Below are 13,619 nucleotides of genomic sequence, written 5' to 3'. Positions count from 1 at the left end.
ACATCCACTTACGTAATTTTGCTTAGAGCAATTTTTGGATCTTTCTGCCTTATTATCTGTATAACAAAAATTTATTTGAAGTCGATATCTCTTCTGGTTCTTGAGATATGAACGACGAAAAAACGTCGCGAACGTACGGACGTACGAACGTAGGTACACACACACGCACAGACATCTTTCTAAAAATCTTTTATTTCGACTCTAGGGACCTTGATGAAACATCGATAAATTTTAACATTTTCAATTTGACAAATCGGACCCATTACAATAACCTTCTATGGAAAGTTAAAACTTGCATATTTGGTATAACATTAACGTCTTTAGATCATTTAAGACTTTGTGACCATTTTTTGACTTAAGTCCTTTTTGCCTAACGGCAGAGCGTTATAAAGGCATGAGTTAGCGTTTAAAGTGTTAAAGTTGGGTTTTAATAAGTTGTTACACGTATGAAAAGAAGTTGAACTTCTTGAAAGCTTAAAACGGGCATTAACACTTCCCAAATTGTCTTAAAACCAGATCTTAAGTGTAAACGCATCACTTGTGTTGACTTAAAAATATATTTGCTTATTATTTGGACTTTATTATTTGTCAAATTGATAGTTTTATGAATAAGAATTCAATCAAATACATAAAGCTAGTATTAGCAAGACACAAACTGTTTGATCTTAACTCTCAGTTGAAGGCGCTATAGAAGCTTAAGTTCCTCAATTTTAATTAAAACATTTTATCAGGCTTTAAATCGACCTTTGCAGTCGGAGTTTTTGAGCAAACTATTATTTTTAAAAAATTGATAAAACTTATTGCTTCCAGAATTCGTTCTAAGTATCGAAAACCAAGCTGAATCAAAGCATATAGGTATGTTCATCCTGTAATCAGGGTAAACCAATGAAAAATTGATTATATTTTTGACAGATTCATCCAATTTTGTGCAAGTGACCCATCAAAATATGTACCTAACACAATACGCCATAAAAAGTAATACAATTCTGCTCATGCATGGCATTTGACAAAAGTATCAATATGCATTTCCAATTATAAAATCATTCATAGTATGTCCTTGGTGGATGAAAATTATATAGGCGGCAATAATCCATAAATTTCTATACATCAAAATCAGAGTAGGTACCCACCAAAACACAACCGCATCACGACCTAAATACCTATCTACCTACCAATCAAATAAATTCTCCCGTTCCCATACCAACTTCTGTACGTACTCGCAGTACTCAGTACTCACACAATAAACAGTAACGAACCACATGAACAAACCATAAGGATAATTATTTTTGTAGTTGTTGCCGTTCATAAAAATACTTTCCAAATCTATGCAGCTACCTAGGAGCATATATTTAAAGGCGTGAATGAATGTGGGCTATACGAATGTGTGTACGGCTGCGAATTTTAATCCATTTCCTGATTTTTTTCCCTATTGTCCTGGATTTATCTCAATCCGTTCTTTCATAAAAAGGCATCAAGGCATAGGAAATTATTATACCTCGCCATGCATATAAATACATTTATAGCAATTCATTCCTGCAGTTGGACGGAATCAATGCATCCTTTATTCCATTTTTCCTTCTTTTATTTTATTATTATTATTATTTTCTGATGCACTAGAAAAATCCTATAATTAAACTGTCAGATTTATTTTGACAAAAGCCACCCAGAGTAGTGACAAAATAAAAATATCCTTTTTTTGGAAAATTATTTTCTATTGTTCCTTTGAAAGTGTGTCTAAGCGCAGCAGCCTGAGAGAGAAAGGACAAACATATAATTTTCGCAGGAATAGGGAAAGACTTTAATGTGTGTGGCATTAACACCTATAGGATTTTTATCCTTCAGTGATTGTCGTCTGGTTTTTTTTTAATTTTTAAGTATTTATTTACGGTTGTTTTTTATATACCTACTTTGTCTACCGCATCAGTTTCCAATTACAATAATTGCAATATTTTGTTTTATTTTTTTGTCTATGGGTGTTACCCTTTTTTTACGACGACAACTTTAAGGGGTGAAATTTTGCATTTTGAAAAATAAAAAGAATCGAGAGCAAAAGGATTTTTAATTTGGTTCGTCGCGTCGCCTTTAGCCCCACAGGGAAATTCGTTTTGCAAATTTTACAGTTAGGAAAGCATTGTATGAATATATTTTAGGTAGGTATGTAGAACAAAAATCTAAATTTCAAATTATAGTCCTTTGCGATTTGGTCCTCCATCTCCATATTCGAGGCGGCTCACATGCTGTGAGTGTGCTGTGGCCTGTGTATGGTAAACATAGCTTGTAACAGAGCAGCAGAGAAAGCGACCTAACAAAATTCATGATTTTTCGTTTTATGTGAGTTTTTTTTTTCCTTTTTTTTAATTTGACAATTGAAAAAGGATTCTAGGGTGAACGCAACGGGACCAGATTAAATTGTTCCCGTTTTCTATATGTGTTTTTTTTTGTTTGATATCTTGCACAAATGAATACTATGCCGTTATTAAAAACTTTGCCTTATAGTAGCTTTGGCATACAGAGCTGTACATACATATAGCTTTATGAAAAAAGAGAACGCACTGGGAAAGGATGTGTACAGAAATCTATTAACCAATACACAATGTGCTACAAGCTGAAAGGAAGAGGTCGTTTTTTTGGGTGGAAGTAGGTAGGTATGCGATATGGAAGCAATTCGAGTACTAGCTACTTCAAGGATGCTTCATAGGGATAAAATTGCTATATGCTGGGTTTACTATGTGCGCCATGTAATTTGCGGTTTCCCAGACATGTGTGTTTGTAATTGTGAATACATATCTCTATACTGTAGTCGTTGTCGTACAGTAGTCCTTTTTAACTTGTTGGGTGCAGTGTACTTTTTGCCAATCTATTAAGAACGAATGCATTGTATGTATATGACTGGTAAAGAAGGTCTTCAAGGGGTTGCTTATATACAGAGTCAAAAGGCACTTACACCCACCCGCTCTTATGGAAATTTCAAAGAAAGTGTAGAGAATTGAACATATTTGAATACTTATTTGGCCTTTTTTTGGAAAAACGAATAAAAAAGGATTTTAATTTCAATTGGGCAATTCTTATTGTGCTTTTCAAACAATTGTTTTGACTTCTTTCCAATTAAAGTTAATTCGATGTTTTAAAGAAAAGGATCTCTCAAATGTGGTATTCAAAAATTTAAGGAACTAACTTTTTAGAGAACGCTACAGGAAATGGTATGGACACGTAAATTTTAAGTTCAGCTTTTACTTGCAGATAAGGACCTACCATGCACTTTATTATTGTATGCAAAATCTTAAAAACTCATTTAGTTAGTTTTGAAAAGTGCTTTCATTAAACTCTTTTAAGTTCTACCCCAAAAAATCTACTTTAATTGTATTTTTTTTTAATAAGAGCTATTGCGAATGAGACTTTTTAAGCAGAATTTTTATATTCGAGGCTTTTTCGAAACAAATTGATTTTGAGACGGATATCCAGATAAATATATTTGAAAATTTTTAAAGATAATCGTTTTTAACAAAATATTACTATCAAAATAGTCCCTTATCGCAGTTTGTTTCTTAGGGCCAATGTTGATTTAAAATAAAACACAAATTATTTAAGAAATTGTTGTTATTTCTTTTTATTATGCAAGGGCGGATCCAGACTTTTCATCAGGGGGGGTAACACACTTAGATGAGATCTTACTATCCGCTTAAAAATGTTCTTTAATGCTTTGTAAAGGAGGCCAACAAAATTTAATAATTGCTAAAATGACAACTTTAGTTATCAAATTATTTTAGAACACTGTTTTGCAGCAAGGTATGGTCTAACTATTTAATTTGGATGAATCCCTTCATATGAAAGCATTATAAGGTTATAACAGTTTTCCAAATATTTGTTTAACAAAGTTTTTTTGAACACAATTTTCGGGGGTCTCTTATTACTATAGTTATCAATCTGCTTATTCGTATTTTGATCTTAAAAAATCTTACAAATTATAGAGATACAAAGGTTTTTTTCTTGAATTGAAGGAAATACTTGAATTTAAGTACATAATTTCGCTACAAATTTAAATTAAAACAAAGTAAAGTAGGTAAACTAATAAGTTGGAAAAAACAGTTTTTGTAGCCCACACAAATTACACGCTTTAAAGCTTTTATGTCAATAGATATGAACGTTTGTTATATGTTTTTCACTTGCCATTTGTTTAACAAAAGTATAGCTTGAATTTTTTGGGACATTTGTATTATTGAAATTCGTGTTTAAATCTCAATTCTAGAGCATCCAAAGCAAAAGTAGATTTATTTAATTTTTTGTATTCAACAGAAAACCAATTTTGAAAGAAATAAAATTCACGACTGGGTTACTAGAACTTGCTAATTTCTTCCAAAAAGTCTGTTTAAAAATATTTCCTATGTTTTAAGATTTAAAAATGTATCTGCAAAATAAGTTTTTCTCAAAAATTTAAATGCTATTTTATTTGTCAAAAAATCCAGATTTACTTATTTTTTTCGAAAATCATTTTTAAATTTTGGTTTACAAATATTTTTGGTATAAGCACTAAATAAAGAGCTTATAAATATATGAACATTTTACATTTAAATTTCGTAAAAAAATGTTGTTCCCTTTCTGTTGCCTTTGTAAACAAAAATGGTATTTTATCATAAATAAAAAAAATACATTTTTGATCATTAAAAATCATCATTTATTTGATCATTGTAAAGACCTTGGACAGAAAGAGAAGAATTTTAAAATCGATCCATTAATTCTTCAGAAAACTTAAAACAAAATAACGGTTTGAGGGGTACCCTTCTGGAGCAATATAAAAATATGTTTTTGTTGTAGAAAGAAGCCAAATTAAGAACACAAAATTTTGAGAAAGTTTAAAAAATATCACATGTTTAAACCAAACAATTATGAAGGAGACTGCTGTTATTTTTCGTATTAATAAAATGAAAAAAGGCATTACACTAATCGGCTGAAAGTCTTAATTTTAATCAACCCAATTTTTTCGACTTCTCCATCGTCGTAATATCATAGTTTATTAAAACCTCTAGTTTTAAATTGTTTACTAATGCAAAACTTGCTATATAGTTCTTATATGACTCAATTAAAAATCACTTAAATAATCACTATTTATATATATGTCAAAAAAAGTAATAATAAAATTGAAAGCTATTTTAAAGAGTTCAAAGGCAACTTAATAAAAAATTGATGATCTCTTATTCAATGTTTTTTTCTTAAGAGCTTGAATATTTACTCTTTTTCAAAACAATTTTTATGAAAATACTTTAAGGCATGACTAAAGGTTTTTTCAAATTCCTTATTGAGTAAAAACAAAAGTTTTTGTTGTTTTTGACAACAAGCCACTTTTTGGTGAATATGGTTGAATTACTAACAAATCTTTAGATTAAATCTTTTCTTATACAACTTAACTGTATAAGTTTTTTGGCTCATATTAAACCCCCCTGAATCGTCTATTAGTCAAAAGTTGAAGAATTTGTGCTGTGTTTTTGGAAAAGGGCTGAATATCATATTATGATCATGGTCCAATCTTCAGTCAAAAGTAGTACTTTTAGCAACAAAGTTTAAGGAAGTAAAATACAAATGTTTCTTACATATACAAAAAATAAATAATTCAAAAAATATAGGGGGTATTAACTCAATACGTTTAGTTTTGAATTGAAGGAAATTCGCACGAAAAAGCAAACAAATTATCTCCCAGGGAGGGTCATGACCCCTACGACCCCCCCTCCTGGATCCGCCATTGTTATTCTGATATAATATTGGTATGGTTTAATTATATATTAAAACAAAATATCGACCAAATGGACACTGCGACCTCGGCGGCACACCTCCAAACTTTCAATGATGCCAAGTGTTATTGTAATTAGCTCTTGAATTAATACTGTGAATTATTCACATACAACTTATCTTTCGAATAACCCACCACGTGAGATAAGACGGCCTTTGAATTTGTCGCGCTTAAGAGCCATTGTGTTGTTTGCTGTGTGGCAAGAAGCACAGTCCTGTTGAAAACACATATCGTTCAAATTTATGTCTCCCAAGTTTTTATAATTTCACGATAGCGAACACAATTCACATTAACTGTCTGGCCATTTTCAATTTGGAAAAAGGAGGCTGGGATGCGACCCACACTGATAACTTCCCATCCCGTCTGTCGATTTGTCTTGCTTAAAAGTTTGCCTATATGTACTCGTATCAATTTTTACCAAATTTGCGTACTATTTTTTGTAGATTTTAATTTTTGTGAAAAAACGGACTGTTGGATTTTTATATAAAAATTACTGAATATTGAAAACAATATTTTCTGTGAAATAAAATAAGTTTAAAGCCAATATTTTTAATTTTTGAAAAACCATTTGAGTCGAAAGTAAATTTGTACCAAGTTTTAGTATTTTTTTTTAGAGTTTTATTCTTTGTAAAAAACTGTCAATTCAATTTTTTTCAAAACTTTATCGAATGTTGAAAACAATATTTCTTATAAGATTCAATTAGTTTGAAGCCAATATTTACAATTTTTGAAAAGATATTTGAGTCGAAAATCATTTTTTACCAACTTTTGTTATTTCTTTTTTCGGTTTTTAATTTTTTGTACAAAAACTGTCAATTAGAAATTTTTTTTAAATTTAATTGAATGTTGACAACAATATTTTTTGAAAGATAAAAGTAAATAAAAGCCAATATCTCAAAGTTTTGAAAAGATATATGAGTCGAAAATCAATTTTTATCAACTTTTATTTTTTTTTTAGGTTTTTTTTTTTTTTGTAACAAACAGTCAATTCGATTTTTCTCAACATTTTTTAGAATGTTAAAAACAATATTTCTTATATGATAAAATAAGTTTGAAGCCTAAATTTCAAGTTTCTGAAAAGATATTTGAATCGATATTCAATTTTTACCAACTTTGAGTAATGTTTTTCTCAAAATTATATCAGACGTACAAAACATTTTTCTTCGTTGCACAAAATTGTTTTGGAGATGAAATCATATTTTAGTAGTAAAATTTTGGAGGTGACAATTTTTTTTTCAGTTTTTTTTGATTTATAAAAAAACTGTTATAGGGATTTTTTTCAAAAGACATAGTGTTTAGATATCACATTACAATAAATTATTTAAAATTTAATTCAATTTTCTAGCGTTTTTGGTTCGTAAGATATTTAGGGTTAACCAAAATGTTCACCTTTTTTCAAACTGCTATTCTAAAAAAAAACCACCCACACAATTTTGGAGAGAGAACTTTCTGCATCTTTCTACGTTACGTCTGTATAGCAAAATTTATTTGAAATCGATATCTCTTCTGGTTTTTGAGCTATGGACGACGAAAAAAACTTCGCGGACGTACGGACATACGGACGTACGAACGTACGTACACACGCACACACAGATTTCTTTCTAAAAATCTTTTATTTCGACTCTAGTGACCTTGAAACGTCGATAAATGTCAAAATTTTCAATTTGACAAGTCGGACCCATTACAATGAAGTTAAAAATAATATTCTTTAAACCTCACCCACATCTTATTTAATTGATTTCAATATCTATCTTCCATTATTGAGAGACCCCACTACATGTGAACCCTTTTTACATCTCACAAAAAGAATGCCCTTCTCACACGTGGGAAAAGTAACTTTACTTAAAATGTTTGGATTTTTTTTTAATTCAAAAATTAGCCTTCCCCAAATACAGTTTTTTTTATTTTATTCAGATATGTCATAGTTTTTATAAAAGAAAATTAAGTAACTGAATTATCAACATAACCGCAGAACCGTTTAAAAATACTTTTGGAGTTCATCCTAATTCCTAAAAACTTTTGAAAGTCTCAAAACTTTTTTATGAACTTAACCACGAGTCTTTTATAGCTGTAAAGTTTTCTTATCTTCGTACTTTGTCGGCCTTAAGTTCACAATTAAAATACAAGGCTTTATTTTAGGCACACATCGAAGATTTATCATAAGACAAATCAGGAAAGAAAAAACCTGCTCTCTATACGAAAAACCTATCCTAAGCCTAAAACTCCTCTCGCGAAACATATAATTCCCAAAATCAAACAGATAAGCATCATTAAATGAGGACTGACTGTAACTGCTGCCAATTCCACTTAATGATGTCGAAATTTATTCGCCCATTGCTATTTGTCCATCTTTATAGACCATAAAAATAAAAAGAACCGCTCCAGACATAAAACATTTCTTCAGTTCGCAGTTTAGTTTGGTTTCGGTCGGCGCAGTCCCATTTTTAGTCCTCTAAAATGGGCACTTTACTTCCCAAAAATAAAAAAAAATCAACCATAACCCTGTGCAAATTCAAAGGAATTTATGCGAGCACCACATTCGAACAGACAGACAGACATACGTTCATCAAAATTCCAATGAAACCTCATCAAGACCCAAAAACCATCATCAGATCCCAGAACTCAAAGTCAGAGCAGAGGCACACCACACTAAAAAGAAATACCATTGTTCTTTGGTTTGGTTTGGTATTTTGCCAAAAAAAAAAAATACTTAAGTGAGTTTTTATCGGTTCCTTATAGAAGTCCTCCCGTCTCTGATGATTACTATCTCATTTTTGTCTTCTGTAAAAATCATCGTTCCAACTTTCGAAGTATAAGTCTTTTTTGTCGATTTCTTATTTGCAGTTCATTGGTGGCATTTTTAACTAACAGGACGATTCTGAATTGGTAATATTCCCAAAGGTCTGTTTATCGAGGTTCTGCTACTCTAACTCTATAATGGTGATGGGGCGGCTTCCCAGTCTCGCACTTCATCGCTTCTACTTCTGAATTCGTCGTCTTATGGGATTCGGGATTAATTTATGCTGAATTTGAATTGATTTTATCCTTTATTGATCGGCAAAGAGCAAAGTCAAAGAAAAAGGTGCTCTTAATGCATTATTCCGACTTCATTATGACACGCTCCCTATATATACCTCCTCTTGATTTTGTGTGTTATTTTTTCTTAGTTCACCGCCTAAGACAGGTGTCGCTCGGTCTTGGGATGGTGTTGAATTTTAAGAGTCCTTGCGTTTCTATGATTTTTATGGTTGATTTTTTCCTTGTGTTTCTTTATTGGCTGAGGAACAACACTTCTTATGGGCGGTCCGGTCTTTCGGTCTCTGTCGGCTTGGGATTTTTTGGTTATTTTATTTTATGATGCATCTAGATTTAATTTTTATGGAAATTTAGTTTTTTTGTTTGTCCCAAAAGAGAAGCTACCAAACATCGACATCACCATCGCCATTGATGAGTTCTTTTAAATTGTTCCTGAATAAATAAATTTTACCAAAACATAACAAAAATCAAAATTGAAATCGAAATGATGCTTCGTTGCATGTTCTTTTCATTTTTATCGGTGCTGGAAGTGTCTGTCGGGATTTAAGGGTATGGGATGTAGGACTGCATAATGAACAGTAGCCGTTTTTCGTTATTCAATGGCCAACAGCAACACAGGTACTTCTCATTAATTTTAAATTTTTATTGTCAATTTTCTTTTATGATTCGATCCATGATTACCTTTGAAGAGGTGCCCTTAGGTATATGTGAATGACGACGGGTAAAGGGTTTTTCTAAAGAACCGCTTTAAGCCTGTTGTACTTGAAATAGCCTGTTAGAAGTTCTCTAATTGGATATTTAGTGAAAAGTTACCAAATTTTCTTTAAACTCATCAGAAGACATTTTTCCGGAACTTCTGAACTCAGATTTAAGTTTTTTTTTTCATTTTGAATCTTTTGATTCTTATTAATGAATCGGATTAGACTCGTATATTTATATCCATATTCAAACCTCTTACCAGTTACCTATGTTTAAAAATTCGTCGGTTAAAGCGTCTTGATGTCTGGTAAGGTCTAAAGAGAGAAACATGTAGGCATAATGTAAGCATGTTGATTTTTTATGACTTGATGTTTTGTTATTCCCCAAATAAGGCACTTTGTGTGCTGGTGGAATATTTAATCAAACATGCTTAACACGAACTCTGGGTTTATACATTGATTTTAAATTTTGCTTTAATTTTGTTTTTATTATTGAATTTTTTCAAACAAGTTTTTTAGAGGCTTATAGACGGAACACGTTTTAGCTTAAGATATAATAAAATTAATATTAAGACATTAAAATAGAATACACCGTTTGTAAATACTTAAATTTATGCAACTAAATTTAGAAAATTTATAGCATTAAACTAAAAATAGAGAAAATTGAAACAAAATTTAAAATATTCAACAGCTACAATACAAATATTTTGAACTAAAATCTTTGTTGCATAAAAACTAGTTTGCTTTTTGGTAAATTTATTTATTTTAAATGTTATAAAATAACATTTATGGGTGTGATAGACTTAAATATAAGCATAAATATTTGAATATTTCAGTAATTTTTATGTTTGACAAGCGTGAAATTTAAGACTTTGAATATTAAATCAGGGAGATCGATCCAAATAAGATTTTTTTTGTTTCTTACATTGAATTAATTACCTAACCAAAAATATATAAATAGTCGTCACATGAATGAAATAAAACAATGCTTGTGAAAAATTGCGACTTAAAGATTAAAATGGAATTTTTTTTGCACTGGAGCATTGTTTTGGTTTCAAGAGATGGCCGTAGCGGAATGCTTAGATGCGTTAAAGTTTCATGCTAGAGTTATATAAAGTTCTTTTCACGGGTACTGACCATTGTGAATAATGGCTAAAGTAATTCTTGTCATGAAAAGTGCTTTCTCAAATTAACTTTGACTTAAAACTATAGGTCCTTAACTACATAACTTGCACACAGGAAGGTTAGATAGTTAAATGTCGCTAAGTCGTAGTTCTCAAAGGACTGTTATGCCACCAAATGTTTTTATTTTTAAACGATAGACTAAGAATTTCGCACAATAGATGCTTTTAGTTTACTTGCATAGACCTCAAACTTTAAAAATTCCTACTTTTCAATCTCTCATGCAGAATATCAAGCGTGGCGTCCGGTGTGTGGCACAGCACCATTCTGCTGTAACTATGGTTGGTTGGTGGTTGCTAAGTTCACAAACATAGTTTTACAACAATAGGTTTTTTTTTAATTTAAAAAAAACAAGTATTTTTTAAGAAAAATCAATGGTTTTAATAGCCACCTTATCCTTTCCTTGAAATTTCACGTGACCAATTCGCACATTTTCGGCTGTAAGTCCTATAAAACTTCACTGATTTGATGGTAAAGGCCTCTTACTGTGTTAATTGGCATATGAAATGTCTTACTTACTCACTTACTTAAGGTGGCACTACAGTCCAGTGTGAACTAGGGCCTCACCCAACAAACTTCTCCATCTAGCTCGGTCCCCAGCTAGATGTCTAAAGTTTCGCGCTCGAAGTGTGGTTAGGTCACTTTCCACTAGTACGCGGCACCTAATCCGCGATCTTCCTCTACTGCACTGTTCTGTGGTTGTGGATTAAAAGATTTTCCGGGCTAAGTCTATGACGCTGTACAGCCCGTACAGCTCGTCGTTCCATCTTCTCCTCCACTCCACTTCGATGCATACGGGACCGTTAATCACACGAAGAACTTTTCTCTCGAAGCGACCCAAGGTGCTTTCATCCGCTTTTGTCATAGTCCATGCTCCTGCACCGTATAGCAGGACGGGGATGACAAGGGTCTGATATAGGTACACTTTGGTCCCTCGAGAGAGGACTTTACAACTCAATTGCTTTCTTTTTTTTCAGACTTTCAGACACTTCTCCAGAAAAAATAGTAACAGAAAAAAAAAGGATCGAGCTATTACCACAATTGCTTTCTTAGTCCAAAGAAGAAGCGGGAATCAAGAGTTATTCTGCGTTTGAACTCAGCGCTGGTGTTGTTTTCTGCGTTTACAGCGGAGCCTAGGTAGACGAAGTCCTTGACTACCTCAAAGTTTCGTCTGTCGATGGTGATGCTTTGACCAAGATGTCGGTGTTGCAATACTCACAAAAGCCATATTGATATCATCCTGAGTTCTTCCGATTATGACAATGTCATCACCATATGCCAGTAATTGGACAGACTCTTGAAAGAAAGTGCCTCTAGTGTTGACGTGTGAGCTCTGAACTGTTCTTTTTTTAAAGTACGGTTTTAAAAAAAATAGCATGACAGTGCATTACCTTCTCTAAAACTAGACATGGCTCTAAACAGCTCGTCCCTGTAGATGCTGTAGATTTGGTGTTCTTGGGTTTTTTCCAGGATCTGCAGTAATGTGAATATTTGATCAACTGTGGACTTTCCTGGTCTAAAACCACACTGATAAGGACCTATCAGGTTGTTGACGATGGGCTTTAGACGTTCACATATTACGACAGTGAAGATTTTATAGGCTATGTTAAGTAGACTGATTCCTCTATAGTTGGTGCAGTTTAGAGGGTCTCGTTTTTTCAGGATCGGGCAAACAATACTGAGGTTCCATTCATCGGGCATGTTTTCTTCCGACCGTATCTTACAGATTAGTTTGTGCATGCTCCTAACCAACTTATCTTTAGCTGTTTTAAAGAGCTCGGCATTCAAGCCATCCGCTCCAGTGGCTTTATTTGACTTAAGCTTAGATTGGTAATCTTTACTTCGTCTAAGTCGGGAGGACGGGATTGTAAGCTTTCGTCGTCTATGTTGAACATATCTGCCTGCCTGACAGCGCAATTCAGTTCGTCGTCGCCGTTATACAGTCTACAGAAATGGTCCTTCCATATCCTCAGCATTGACTGCGGTTCCACTATGATGTTTCCACTTTCGTCTTTGCAGCCTTCGGTTCTAGGTTTATGTACCTGTGAATATCGTTTCACCTGTTCATAAAACTTTCGAACTTCATTCCTGCTTTTAAACCTCTCAACATCTTTGACCACAAGCTTTTCATGCCTTCTCTTTTTCCTTCTGAGTATTCGGTGTTCCACTCGCCTCTTCTTCTCAATAAGCTCATGAGCAGCTCTCGTCTTTTTATGCAGCGCCGCTTTGCGTGCCTGTTGTTTGGCTGCATTTGCCTGCCGACATTCCTCATCAAACCAAGGTTTCCTTGTTGGTGGCTGCTTGAAACCCAGCAAATCAGAGGCGGATTCTCTGATTGCATCTTGGCAATGTTGCCACTGGTTTTCGATACATTGTGTTGGCGGCAGAGAACTTCGAGAGAGGTTACTTGTTACTCGGTCGCAAAAGTATTTGGCGATCTCTGGCGTTTGTAGCCGTTTGACGTTGTACCTTCTCCCAGCACCTCCCTGTTTTGCCTTGGGTCTGGAAATCCGAGGTCCTACCTTGGCTACAACGAGGTAGTGGTCCGAGTCGATGTTAGCTCTTCGGAAAGTTCGTACATCCAAAATGCTGGAAGCGTGTCGGGCGTCGATCGCAATATGGTCAATCTGGTTGACGGTAGATTGATCTGGAGAAGTCCAAGTTCCTTTGTGGATGTTGAGGTGTGGAAAACGCGTACTGGCTACCATAACGTTTCACCCCGCAGCAAAATCTATGAGCCTGAATCCATTGTCGGAAGTGTTGTCGTGCAGGCTGTTCTTCCCGATTATTCCACCAAAGATGTCTTCCTTCCTAGCTTGGCATTAAAATCGCCCAGGACTATTTTAATATCGTAGCTAGGGCACTGCTCATATGTTTTGTCTAGGAGCTCGAAGAACATATCTTTGGTGTTGTCGTCTTTC

The sequence above is a fragment of the Eupeodes corollae genome, chromosome 1 (genome assembly GCF_945859685.1).
Source record: "Eupeodes corollae chromosome 1, idEupCoro1.1, whole genome shotgun sequence".
In the NCBI taxonomy this organism is placed as follows: domain Eukaryota; kingdom Metazoa; phylum Arthropoda; class Insecta; order Diptera; family Syrphidae; genus Eupeodes; species Eupeodes corollae.
The sequence above is the reverse complement of the archived record's forward strand: the minus strand, read 5'-3'. Positions refer to the sequence as shown.